Source organism: Dipodomys merriami, unplaced genomic scaffold (assembly GCF_024711535.1).
Source record: "Dipodomys merriami isolate MVZ:Mamm:240054 unplaced genomic scaffold, mDipMer1.0.p SCAF_1175, whole genome shotgun sequence".
NCBI lineage: Eukaryota > Metazoa > Chordata > Mammalia > Rodentia > Heteromyidae > Dipodomys > Dipodomys merriami.
The window spans coordinates 136483-150176 of NW_027202466.1; the positions used below are offsets into that span (position 1 = coordinate 136483).

The following is a 13694-nucleotide window of genomic DNA, read 5'->3' on the forward strand; positions in this document are numbered from 1 at the left end:
TCCCTCCTGAAGATGCACCGCTCCCGGCCTTCCTGGCTGCACGGCCCGGTGCTTGCTCTGAGCCCCTGCGTCACATATTCTCTGTGGCCGCACCCCATGGGCCAGGTTGCAGCCCTGCAGTCTGGCAGCGGCTTTCTCTGAGCAGCCATGTGGTCCCACAGCAGCAGAGCCAGGCCAGGCTTCGCGGAGAGCCAAGGGGCGCAGGAGGCCCCCCAATCCCACTCTGCCCCTCCACGCTAAACTCAGCAAGGACAGAGTCCAGAACCGGGGATTCCATCCAGGCTGGAAGCACAAGCTTAGGCTGCCTTCTGATAAGCAGAAGACTTTGCTTTCCATAAAATCAGGATGATCCAAGTTTTTCTTTCATGGTGAAGGCTTCCTGTGTCCTAAGAAACCTTCACTGAAGTCAGGAGTACATTTCCCATGTCCTGTCCTAGAAGCAGCCCTGCCCTTGGATGCCCCATCCGTCCCGTGTTACCCGGCCGGCAGGAGCCGCTTTTTTCCTTATAGGATTAACCTGTTATTCTGGAACCATTTGTTTACAAGTATTTCCGTCGCTAGTGGTCTTTTCTAGGTCCTTTGTCAGAAATCAATTCACGGAACCGGGGCGGAACTCTATTTCCAGAGTTCCTTCAGTCCATTGTCTGCCGTCTGTGATCTTCATTACCATAGTTGCCAGAAAATCAGATCACATAGTGAAAGTCTTCTGACCTTGTTCCTCTTTTCAAAAACTGTTTCAGCTATTCAATATTTGCATTTCCATAGAAGTTTAGAAAAGCTGATAAACTTCTATCCCCCAAAAAGCCTGCTAACTTTCCACACTGGTGGCTCATGCCTGTATCCTAGCATCTTAGGAGGCTGAGATCTGAGGATCATTGTTTAAAGCCAGCCCAGGCAAAAAAGCCTGAGACTCATTTCCATTTAATCATCCAAAAGCCAGAAGTAGAGCCGTGGCTCAAGTGGTAGGTTGCCAGCCTTGAGCAAAAAATGTAAGAGTTGGAAGGTGTAGAGTTCAAGCCCCAGTACCAGCACACAAACATAAAAAACCTCCTGAAATTTTGATTGGGATATCTTTGAGTCCATAGACCCACTTGGAGAAAGGGACATGTTGAATGATCTTGAGTCTGAGAGTTGGGCATGTGGCTCAAGTAGTAAAGCATCTGCCTAGCAAGCCCAAGGCCCTAAGTTCAAATCTTAGCACTACCAAACAGAATAAAACATAAAAACCATTGAGCCTTATGGTTTATGCCCGTGGAGTGTAGAGTATGGCTTCCTCCCGAGAGCTCTGGGCAGCCGTCACAAAGTTTACTCCTGAGGATGCGATTCCTTGTGGAAGCACACTGAGCTTGTGTCTGTAGCCTGCAGATGTCCCCTCTTATTCCTAATTGCTCTTTTTCTCTTATTGTTGGTCATTCCCAGGGATTTTCTGTGTTCATGGTCACATGCTTTATGAGTAAGCATGGTTTCCTACTTTCGTACGACCTTTTATTTCTGTTTCTTGCCTTGTTCCTGTGGCTGGGTCTTCCACTTCAATGTGGAAAAGAGGTTAAGGCAAGGTCATTGCCTTACTCCTGAGGCAGCTGTGGTGTGCCAAGTTGAGGGACTTGGCCTCTATTTTTACTTCGTTTAGAGTTCTCCTCATAAACCCATGTCAAAGTCTGACAAGAGGCTGCTTCTGGATGTAAGATGGTCACAAGACTCTTATTTTGTTTGTTTGGATTGTAAGACTTGTTTTCAAATGGTAAATAAACTTTATTCCTAAGGCATACCATACTCTATCATGGTAGAATTCAACTTGCTAATATTCTGGAAGGATCTGTTCCTTAGATACAGATTTCTCAGCTGACAGTTTCCCCTCTGTAAAGATGTTCTTTTGTTTTCTGGGCTTCATTGTTTCTGCTAAGAACTCTGCAGTCTTTTCTACTGCTGTGTCAATGCTGGTAATGTATCTGTTTTAAGATTTTAGTTTTTGTTTCAGACAATTCCTTCCTGCATGTGTTTTCTTTGTAACTGTCCTGCTTGTTGTTTACTAAGCTTTTGCAATCCATGTATTGATTTTTCTTTCCTTTTTTTATGCTGGTCTTGGGGCTTGAAGGGCACACGTACTGACCCTGAGCTGTTCTGAGCAAGGCTGATGCTCTACCACTTGAGCCACAGCTCCACTTCCAGCTTTTTTTGGGGGGAGGGTGGGTTAATTAAGAACCTTACTAAGAACCTTACTAATCTTCCTGCCCAGGCTGGCTTTAAACCACGATCCTCAGGTCTCAGCCTCCTACATAGCTAAGGTTCCAAGTGTGAGCCATCAGCTCACCTGGCTGAGATCGTTTTTATTGTGGGTGGATTTTTTTCTCTTTACATGTTGTGTAGTATTTTCTTCCACTGGGTGTAAATGAACAGCAGGGACAACGGCCATGTTCTTTCCTGGGTTCACACTCTTTCTGTGCGGCTAGGGTCTCCTCTCTGTCTTCCCCCTTCCCCCCCCCCCCGCCACACACACACACACACACACACACACACACACACACACACACTGCCACACTGCAGGCAGGAGCTCCGGGCCCAGTACCAGCCCAGCCCTCGCCGCTCTGTTCAGATCTTGTCAGTGTTGGGGGTGTCCCTGTGGTGGCAGCTGTGTCTGTGGTGTTCCACCTTGGCCTTGACCCCCAGGCTGACCCCAGGTCCCAGCCTGGGGAGGCCTCTGTCTGCCTCCAGTGCGGCCTTCCCTGCCCTGTCAGTTTGAGGCTGGGTGGCCGGGAGTCTGGCTGCAAGGCCTGTCTGGGCCGCCTGCCCTCCTGCAGGTGGTCCCCGAGTCCCTCCTGGAGATACGTGTTGTGGGCACCTGGGCTGTGCAGGTGCCTGGCGGCCCGCAGGCTTTCTAGAAGGTTTCCAGTGTTTCCAGCCTGTGCCGGTGAGAAGGATTGGTTAGTGGGGTTTTCCTGTTACTCTGCGAGGGAAAGTCCTGTGTCTGCTGCCCCAGGGGACACTCTCCTCTCCTCCACCCGACGCAGGTGCACACGCGGACCTGCCAGGTCCTTCCTCTCCAACACAGGACGCCCCCATGTGGTTTTCTCCCTGGTTCTCAGAGCAGCGGGGGCCTTGGCTGCAGCTTTGCAAGATTTGGGGGGGCAGTCTACTCCCTGTGTGTTAGTGGGGGTGGGGGAGGGGCTCTGCTCCTTGTGTGTTGGGGGGAGGGGCTCTGCTCCCTGTGTGTTGGGGGGAGGGGCTCTGCTCCCTGTGTGTTAGTGGGGGTGGGGGAGGGGCTCTGCTCCCTGTGTGTTGGGGGGAGGGGCTCTGCTCCCTGTGTGTTGGGGGGAGGGGCTCTGCTCCCTGTGTGTTAGTGGGGGAGGGGGAGGGGCTCTGCTCCCTGTGTGTTGGGGGGAGGGGCTCTGCTCCCTGCGTGTTGGGGGGAGGGGCTCTGCTCCCTGTGTGTTGGGGGGAGGGGCTCTGCTCCCTGTGTGTTGGGGGGAGGGGCTCTGCTCCCTGTGTGTTGGGGGGAGGGGCTCTACTCCCTGTGTGTTGGGGGGAGGGGCTCTGCTCCCTGTGTGTTAGTGGGGGGAGGGGCTCTGCTCCCTGTGTGTTAGTGGGGGTGGGGGAGGGGCTCTGCTCCCTGTGTGTTGGGGGGAGGGGCTCTGCTCCCTGTGTGTTGGGGGGAGGGGCTCTACTCCCTGTGTGTTGGGGGGAGGGGCTCTGCTCCCTGTGTGTTAGTGGGGGGAGGGGCTCTGCTCCCTGTGTGTTAGTGGGGGTGGGGGAGGGGCTCTGCTCCCTGTGTGTTGGGGGGAGGGGCTCTGCTCCCTGTGTGTTGGGGGGAGGGGCTCTGCTCCCTGTGTGTTGGGGGGAGGGGCTCTGCTCCCTGTGTGTTGGGGGGAGGGGCTCTGCTCCCTGTGTGTTGGGGGGAAGGGCTCTGCTCCCTGCGTGTCAGGCTGGCGGCTATGTGCGGTTGAGACCCCGCCGGGGACTATGCTCTGCTTGGAGCACCCCCGCAGGGAAGGGCAGACGAGGGGCCCAGGGCCTTTGCAGGTGGAAACATCTTGGCCTGGCAAGTGGAAACTAGATACAAAAGAGTCAACCTTGTTGCAAAAGAGGTTCCAGTAGGAAACAGGCCTCCCGCGCTGCCTCCCCTGTGAGCCTGCAGGTTCTGGTGGCCTTCCCATGACCCGAGAGCGAGGGCTGAAGAAGGTCCTGATCAGGACCAAGTCGCAGGGGCCGCGAATCCAAACGCCTAATTGTAATTGGGGCAAACCACCAGAGCACAGCCGAGAGTGTACAAACCCCTAGCCACCTTGACGGGGGTGGGGGGAGAGAGCCTCAGCTGCCATTTCTCTTCTAAACAGAGCTCCCTGCACGCACCCCTTCTTGTCCACCCAGTTCCTGAGGTGAGAGCTCAGAGGGTGCCTGGTCAGCCGGCAGGTCAGCAGCCGCTCAGCAGCAGGCCAGCCAGTGGTGGCACTGCCTGCCACTGAACCGCAGGCCTTGCGGCCTGTGCCCAGGGTGGAGGCCTAAGGCCTGTGACACCAACAGCGTCTGCCTGCTGTGAGGACGGCGGCCTGTGCCCAGGGTGGAGGCCTAAGGCCTGTGACACCAACAGCGTCTGCCCGCTGTGAGGACGGCGGCCTGTGCCCCGGCTCCTGAGGCTGCGGCGCCCTCGGAGGCTGAGAGCCGCTTGCTGAAGAAGATTCAGTTACACTTTCAGAGCTCTTGTTTGCAAGACGCCGAACGATGATGGCCTCAACAGCCCATGAAAGAAAAGTTGGAGAAGCCAGAACCCGCCGAGCTCAGAAGCCTCATTTGTAGCCCGGTGCCGTGCGCAGTTTGAATCTGTTTGGAGGAGTCTGGACTCCGGGTGCCAGGCGGTGGGTGCCAGGCCCCGGGAGAAGGGAGCCAGGCATTGGCCAACCTGCGGTCACCCTCAGAACCCCGCGGAGCGAGGGCAGGGCGCTGCTCAGCGATCGGGCGTGACCGACATTGCATCACGAAACATCCTCTGAGCGGTGGCACCACAGAACATTCTCAGACAAAGGTGCGCCGATGCGCCGAGAGACGGGAAAGGAAAGTAACTAGGCTTCAACCCTGCCACTTGGCCATCAGCACGTTAGCCAAAGCTCCCCAAAAAAGAAAAAACCTATTGCACGTTTTACAAACTTAAAAATATCTTCCGAATTGGAGAGAAAATGGCTTTTCTTTACTGGAAAAAAAAAACTTCATGTGAGATATGCCACAAAAATATCATTTTAGTAAAAATCCAAGGAAAAGAAACACAGTTGATTATGAAAGAGATTTACATCAAATGACCTCACCTAATTCGAGAGATGACTTTCTGCCATTTTAAATTAACTCAAGACTTGAATAATGGAAAAAGATTATTTATTTTAACAACAATCTCAGCACAAAAATTTCAAAGAAGGACCTGAAGATGCAGTATTATTCTCAACGCTGCCTTAATGATAGTGAAAAGCTTGCTGCCAGCCGTGTTGATTTCCGTGGTAATATTTTCTGTGATAGTCCCAGAACAACGTTGGAATGTGATAAATTCAATCTGTGGCTCTTTCCAACTGTAAATACTTGCTGGAAAGATTTGATTGGCGGTATGAAGGCCTCCACCCAAGCAGGGAAGTTTCTCCACACTGAAAACAGAGTACAAGTTAGGCGGGAATCTGGGCTCTAACCACACGGCTGCTGGTTTGCCGACATGAGTACAGGAAGGGGCATCTGGGGGTCTGCGGTGGGATTGCTACGGTGCCTGGCTGCCATTGCCAGGCGTTTGGCTGGCACTGCTGTGCTCAGAGCTGTGGGTCTCGTGGCGGCCAGGAAGCAAAGAGATAGAGACAGGCCAGCCACAAACCACTGTTCCTGGGACCCCTTTCCTCCAGCCCCAGAGCCGTCTGCAGGAACTCCTTCCTCTCCTGAGGATGGCAGCACTCGCCATCTAGCCACCACTCTGTCACTCTGGGGTTGCGAGGTCGAGGGTATCCTGGGAGGGGCTGGGGTGAGAGGGACCTGCTCCGAATGCTCAGGCCTGGGAGGCCAGGGCCGTGAGAACGAGTCTGCCTGGCACCGCTGACCTGGGTCAGGGGCACGGGGCGGAGAGGAGAGGGACCCCCGGGCTTGTGGGGGACATCTGGACACAAAGAGATGAAAAGACACTTCCAGCCGCATCGCTCAGGAGAGGCAGCCCTGCATTCTCTCTGAATTATTCAGTGACCCCTGCCCCCCGCCCAGCACCATGGAGGGACCTGGCAGCCAGGTCCCTTCCTCCAGGCCTGGGATGGGTTCCATCTGTGCACGCCCCAGCCTGAGAAGCGGGTCCCGTCCAGGCAGGAGGGCAAAGCCGTGCTTTGTGCCCCAGCCCGAGCTGGCACTGTCGGTGGCTCGTCGGTGTCATGCGTGTGTGCTGAGCCCTGGTCTGGCTGTTGAGTGAGGGACAGGGGAATGAGGACAGTGCGTCCATTAGGAGCTTGGAGCAGAGACTGGCCGCACTGACCTCACGAGGGTCGGTGCCCTCCCCCCCTCCAGCCCCCCCCACCTACAGATCTCCGCCTGGTCCACCTGATGGTCCACGGGGCTGATGAAGCACCTCTGCCACCGGGAAAGGTGGCGTCTGGGAGCCCGCGCGGGACTGCGCTGGCTCTGCTTGGGTGAGGGAGGCCAGGGCGGGTGGCCGTGTCTCCTGGTCACTGTTGTTCCTGTTCCTCGGCTCCTGTGCCTGTTTCAGCAGAGGCCTGTTTGGGAGGGAGCACAGAAACTGGTGAGTGGGCTTGGAGAACCCAGAGAGTTGGGTGCTCCCCACGGAGGTGCTCCCCACGGAGGTGCTCCCCACAGAGGTGCTCCCCACGGAGCGGCTCCCCACAGAGCGGCTCCCCACGGAGGTGCTCCCCACGAAGGTGCTCCCCACGGAGATGCTCCCCACGGAGGTGCTCCCCGCGGAGGTGCTCCCCAGGGAGGTGCTCCCCACGGAGCGGCTCCCCACGGAGGTGCTCCCCACGGAGCGGCTCCCCACAGAGCGGCTCCCCACGGAGGTGCTCCCCACGAAGGTGCTCCCCACGGAGGTGCTCCCCACGGAGGTGCTCCCCACGGAGGTGCTCCCCACGGAGGTGCTCCCCATGGAGCGGCTCCCCAGGGAGGTGCTCCCCACGGAGGTGCTCCCTATGGAGGTGCTCCCCACGGAGGTGCTCCCCACGGAGGTGCTCCCCACGGAGCGGCTCCCCACAGAGCGGCTCCCCACGGAGGTGCTCCCCAGGGAGGTGCTCCCCAGGGAGGTGCTCCCCAGGGAGGTGCTCCGCATGGAGGTGCTCCCCACAGAGCGGCTCCCCAGGGAGGTGCTCCCCACGGAGGTGCTCCTCAGGGAGGTGCTCCCCACGGAGATGCTCCCCATGGAGGTGCTCCCCACGGAGGTGCTCCCCATGGAGGTGCTCCCCACGGAGGTGCTCCCCATGGAGGTGCTCCCCACGGAGGTGCTCCCCACGGAGCGGCTCCCCAGGGAGGTGCTCCCCACAGAGCGGCTCCCCAGGGAGGTGCTCCCCACGGAGGTGCTCCCACTGCCTTGCTCTTTCTCCAGTTCCTGCTGGCAAGGCAGCGCCCACCTCAACCCCCTTTAGGTGTGCTTCACTGTGTGTTCAGATGGCGGTGCCCCCCGCCGGGCCTCCCCAGCCCAGCCCGGCCCCATGCGGCCAGGGCAGCGCCAAGCAGCGGCTCCTGCTCCGCCAGCCGAAGCTCTTCCCAAGCAGCCTCTCCCTACACTGGCGGTGGTGCCACATGGTGTCTGTCCCCTGGGTCCAGGAGGCGTGCCAGCCGGTCCACTTTCTGTGACTTGTGTCACAGAGCACCAGAGACTGGTAATTGACAAAGACAAGAAGTTTCTTTGGATCACATCTCTAGAGGCTGGAAGTTGAGGATGGAAGCTGGCGAAGGCCTTGATGGAAGGCGGGTGAGGGAGAGGCTGAGGGCTGGGAGCATGGGCTGGGCCGCTCTCACAGCCCATCCTCCAGGGCTCCGGACCCCCCCGGGCACTGGATGCCCAGCAAAGGCTCAGCAGCCACCTCCCAGCTTCCGTTTCCATAACCATTGTGGGTGCACACGGAGTTAGGTAGGGGTTAATAGCCACAAAGAGGGAAGCACCCAGTCTCCTTCTGAGGAGAGACAGAGGGAGGGCAAGTCACCTGGGGAGAGTGCCCCGGCAGCCGCCTGCCCTTGGCTCCGCTCCTCTCTGGGAGGCCTCCAGGATGGGACACAGCCCCTTCCTCCATGGGCCAGCGCCCATCATCAGCCCTGAGCTCTGCTGGCTCACGCCTGTAATCCCAGCTACTCAGGAGGCTGAGATCTAAGGATTGTGGTTTGAAGCCAGCCCGGGCAGGAGTCTGTGGGACTCTTATCTCCTGTTATCCCCAGAAAACTGGAAGTGGTGCTGTAGTTTAAAGTGGTAGAGCTCTTGCCTTGTGCACAAAGAGGCTCAGGGACAGTGCCCAGGCCCTGAGTTCAAACCCCAGGACTGACCAATAAAAAAAAAAAAAGACTGCACAATAGGAAATGCTGAAGCACATTTTCTCTGAGTTGGGACTTTGGAGACATTGTGTCACAGCTGCATGTTGGTCTTTGACACAAAGAGGCATTTCAGAGTCCAGCCTGTCAGTGTGCTACCCCTGGCCTGCAGGAGCTCCCCCCCCTTCTTCCTGGGGCCCTGAAAAAGTAAAGGAACTGACAGCATCCATCCATTTGGTGGCGTTGTGGTCTGTTTAAGTGGTGTGTATTCTATTTGATGATTAATACAAACCCGATTTATTTATTTTTGGTCGGTCATGGGTCTTGAACTCTGGGCCTGGGTGCTGTTCCTCAGCTCTTCAGATCAAGGCTAGCGCTCTACCACTTGAGCCACAGCACCACTTCTGATTCCCTGGTGGTTTATAAGAGTCTCACAGACTTTCCTGCTGGGGTTGGCTTTGAACCGTGATCCTCAGATCTCAGCCTCCTGAGGAGCCAGGATTACAGGCGTGAGCCACTGGCGCCCGGGCACAAACCCTATTGAGTAACAGCGTGTCCTGTCTAGTTCACTTCATGTGTTCTCATTAAAACCAGCTTCATGTGTCATTTAATTGATTTCACGTGTTGGCTAGGCATGAACGCGGTGTCACCGTGTGCAGTCCGAGGGGCACAAAGATCGTGGGAAGCTCCCAGCCTAGCAGACTCCCAGGCAGAACACCCCCCAGCTGTGCACACTCCCAGCTACGCACACCCCAGCTACGCACCCCCCAGCTGTGCACACCCCAGCTGTGCACACCATGCCCAGAGGTGCACACCCCCAGCTGTGCACACCATGCCCAGAGGTGCACCCCTCTCCAGCTGCGCACACCGTGCCCAGAGGTGCACCCCTCTCCAGCTGCGCACACCGTGCCCAGAGGTGCACACCCCTCTCCAGCTGCGCACACCATGCCCAGAGGTGCACCCCTCTCCAGCTGCGCACACCGTGCCCAGAGGTGCACACCCCTCTGCAGCTGTGCGCACCCTCTCCAGCCGTGCACAGCCCTCTGCAGCTGCGCACACCGTGCCCAGAGGTGCACACCCACAGTTGTGAACCTTCACACTTCTCTCCATGTGTGCACCCCTCTTCGCAGGTGCTCACACTCGCGCGCACCACCCTTGGGCAGGTGCGCCCTGCCCGGCCCCGCCACTCCGGGGAGGACGAGGCTTCCTGGCCTCCTGGCTGGGAAAGAAGCCGCCTTGCTCTCCATCCTATGCTCTTCCAAGGACCATGCTCGGCTTTGGCGCTGGGGCTGGAGACCCGGCCCCTGGGAAGTCCCGCGTCCCTCCGTCCGGATCCGCAGTGGTCCGTTATCCAGTCCCGGCGATCCTTCCCACCCCGCCGGCCCGCCCTGACCCCGCCCACCCGAGCCCCCCCCGCGGGAGCCCCGCCGCCCGACCACGCCCCGAGGCCCCGCCCCGACAAACCACGCCTCCCGAGACGCGTGCCACGCCCACCGCGAGCCCCGCCCTCGGAGTCCGCGCCCCGCCCCTCGGGAGCCCCGCCCCTCGGGAGCCCCGCCCCGCGGGAGCCCCGCCCCCGAACCGGGCCCGCCCCGCGGGAGCCCCGCCCCGCTGAAGCCCCGCCCCGCGGGAGCCCCGCCCCCAGGAGCCCCCCGGTGGCGGCGGCGACGACGGCGGCGGCGGCGGTGACGGTTGGCGCGGTCGGCGGGCCCCACGGAGCGAGCGGCGCGGCCCGGTAGGTGAGCGGGGCCGGCGCCGCCTTCCTCTTCGTGTTCCCCCGCGCGGCGCCCGCCGCCGGCCGCCCCGCCCGGCCGCCCGCGCTCCGCGGCGCCGCCCGCCCCTCCTTTGTTCGCGCCGGAGCCGGGCGCTCGCGGGCCCTGGCCGGGCGGCGGGCGGGGCGGGGCCGGCGGCGGGCGGCGGGGCGCCCGGGTCGCGCCCAGCTCGCGCCCAGCTCGGGCGGCGCCGCGCCCGCGCCCACCCCAGGCGGGCCGCGGCCTCCCGTCCCGGTCTCCGCCCCGCGGCCCGGGCGGCCGCTTTGTTTGGGCGGCGGCGGCTCCCAGGACCCGGGAAGAACCGCGGGGCCCGAGCGGGGCCGGGGCCGGGCAGCCGGGGCGCAGACCCTGGGCGCAGACGGAAGTGCGGACCGTGGGGCGCAGACAGAAGTACAGACAGAAGAGCGGACCGTGGGATGCAGACAGAAGTACAGACAGAAGTGCGGACTGAAGTACAGACAGAAGTGTAGACCGTGGGATGAAGACAGAAGTGCAGACAGAAGTACAGAAAGAATTATAGACAGAAGTGCAGACAGAAGTGCAGACAGAAGTACAGACAGAAGTGCAGACAATTTTTATAGACAGAAGTGCAGACAGAAGTACAGACAGAAGTACAGACAAGTGCAGACAGAAGTGCAGACTGAAGTACAGACAGAAGTACAGACAGAAGTGCAGACTGAAGTACAGACAGAAGTACAGACAGAAGTGCAGACTGAAGTACAGACAGAAGTACAGACCGTGGGTGCAGACAGAAGTGCAGACAGAAGTACAGACCGTGAGTGCAGATAGAAGTACAGACAGAAGTGCAGACAGAAGTACAGACAGAAGTGCGGACTGTGGGTGCAGACAGAAGTACAGACAGAAGTACAGACAGAAGTGCGGAGTATGAGACGCAGACAGAAGTACAGACAGAAGTGCGGACCATGGGACGCAGACAGAAGTACAGACAGAAGTGCGGACCGTGGGGCGCAGACAGAAGTACAGACAGAAGTGCGGACCGTGGGGCGCAGACAGAAGTACAGACAGAAGTGCGGACCGTGGGACGCAGACAGAAGTGCTCAGACTGAGTTGTAGACAGTGGGGTTTGGACTCAGACGGGGTGTAGGTAGGTGTAGGCAGAGGGTGGGGTTGGAGGGTCAGATGGAGGCCCCACACCTGCTGGGCCTGGTCTCCTCCTGGCCACTCACGGGCAGTGACCCCTCCCCTGCCCCTTCCTCTGCTGCCTCCTGTGCAGATTGTGTGACCTGCCCTCCTCCTGCGGCCCCTCCCAAGATGCCCAAGGCTGTGGGAAGCCAGGAGGGCCTGAAGCCCGCAAGTCCCCCCCTCTCCAAGGGAGGAGGGCCTGGCCCCCGGAGTGAGCCTGCCCCACCTTTGCAGGGCGTGGGGCGGGGCTGGGAGAACTTCCCAGATGGGAAGCCTGTGCTTAAAGGTTTTGAAAGGCGACAGAATCGTCTCTGCAACATCTCTGAAGAATCAGTGAAGTGTGCATCATTTTCCTCATCGTCTGGGGGAGCGGACGGTGGCTCAGGGCGGCCAGGCCCAGCACTGGGCTTCAGGACCCTGTAGAAACAGGGATGGACTCACTAGCCAAGGACAGCAGAGGAGCATTCAGAGTCCCAGGGATGGGGACCCCGTACCCTTCTGCTTGGGCGAAGGCCCTGGGGCAGATGTGCACACACACCCGCCGGCGCGGGCCTGGGTTGCTGCAGGCATCACAGGCAGCAGACCCAGAACCAGTTCTGTCTCTGGAAGCTGCACGTTCAAGCCGTTCCTACTTTAGGAGAGGAGAGTCGAGGCTGCGCTGGAGGGGCCAGGGGAGGGCTGGAGCTGAGGGCCGGGGACGCCGGACTGCCGTGGGCAGTGTGGGGCCGGGGCTTGGCTGGGGGGAGTGGGCAGGCCAAGCGGGGCGGGCAGGCGGGGCAGGCAGGCGGGGTGGGCGGGGCCCTGGGAAGAGGTGGGGGCTGGGGTGGGGAGTGGGGGGTGGGAAATGTTACAAGCACACGGCAACCGGGAGGCTCCCCTACTCCAACTTGGTGGAATTTCTGGAAACTTTGTGGTTAGCACCTGTTAGCTCCCTTGGAGCGATACGCAGACCGCAGGTTCAGAGGCTGAAAAGGACTGCGCTGACCTCCTCTTCATCGGGAGGCCAGAAGTCTGCAGGGGTCTCATGTCCCGGCATGGCTGTGGGCAGCCCTTCCCAGGGCTGGCCCTCCTTGGTCTTGGGCTCTCCCTCTGCCCCCGCCTGTAATGCCAGGGTTAGGACCAACCAGGAAGATCTTCCTCTCCCCCCCACCTCGGGACTTACATGTTCTCAAGGCCTTGTCACAGAGGAACTGCCCAGCCTCAGACCCAGGTCCCCACCCTGGGGTCCCCGTGGCCTCATGCTCCCTCCTTAGGAGGATGTGGGTGTCCACGGGCCCGCCCTGGGAAGGGTGTGCGGCTGTGGGTCCAGTTGAGGGCGGGGTCGGGTCCAGAGCTGTCTGGGTGGCGTTTCCATCTCCAGGGCTCTTCAGTCATGGCCAACGGCCACCCCAGTGCTAGCGGCTGAGCAGGGGCTATGCTCAGACCAGCCCTGGCTTTATAGGGAGGCCTGTCTCAGCAATTCCAGTGATGAAGCACAAAGCAAAAACCTGGATGCACACTACACACGTGTGCAGGCAGTGTGCTGTGCGGTGTATGCACGGGCGCTGTGCCCATAGTGTGCTGCGGCGGTGTGCCTGCAGCGGCTTGCACTTGGTGCTGTGCATGCAGTGGTGTGTCCATGGGTGTGCCCACGGCGGTGTGCCCACGGCGGTGTGTCCACGGCGGTGTGCCCACGGCGGTGTGTTCACGGCGGTGTATCCACGGTGGTGTGTCCATGGCAGTGTGTCCATGGCGGTGTATCCACGGTGGTGTGCCCACGGCGGTGTATCCACGGTGGTGTGTCCACGGTGGTGTGCCCACGGTGGTGTGCTCACGGTGGTGTGTCCACGGTGGTGTATCCACGGTGGTGTGCCCACGGCGGTGTGCTCATGCTCATGGCGGTGTGCTCATGCTCATGGTGGTGTGCTCACGGTGCTGTGCACGTGGCGCTGTGCCCGTAGTGGTGTGCCTGCAGTGGCTTGCGCTTGGTGCTGTGCATGCGGTGGTGTGCCCAAGGTGCTGTACTCACGGTGGTATGCCCACGGTGCTGTACTCACGGTGGTGTGCATATGGTGGCGAGCTTGTGGCGGTGTGTACGCGGTGGTGTGCACGCAGTGGTACCCAGGGCCCTGGTTAGGAAGTTCCCAGATCCCCCCTGGAGCCTGCCAGTCAGGAGGCTTGTGTCAGAGGCCCTCCTCCTTGGCTTGAACATGTCGTCCCTGTCCCCACGGCCGTGTCCCCGCCTGTAATCTTGGGACCTCCCCAGCGCTCTCCTTGTGCACACAGTCCCACACGCGTGTGCACCTCCCGTGTCCCCAGCTGTGGTCT

The 13694-nt window shown here is 59.8% G+C and overlaps 1 protein-coding gene across 5 annotated transcripts in view; it reads left to right on the top strand.

Annotated features, from left to right (window-relative positions):
• The first annotated feature begins 10122 nt into the window (after window positions 1-10122).
• The window catches only part of LOC138822917 (regulator of G-protein signaling 12-like), a 74861-nt gene continuing 71289 nt past the window's right edge, over window positions 10123-13694 (top strand). For 4 of the 5 annotated variants that reach the window (XM_070015887.1, XM_070015888.1, XM_070015889.1 and 1 more), the window contains exon 1: window positions 10123-10207. The gene's annotated coding sequence lies outside the window, so the exon portion shown is untranslated. The remainder of the gene's footprint in view (window positions 10208-13694) is intronic. The other variant, XM_070015893.1, reaches the window with a different exon arrangement.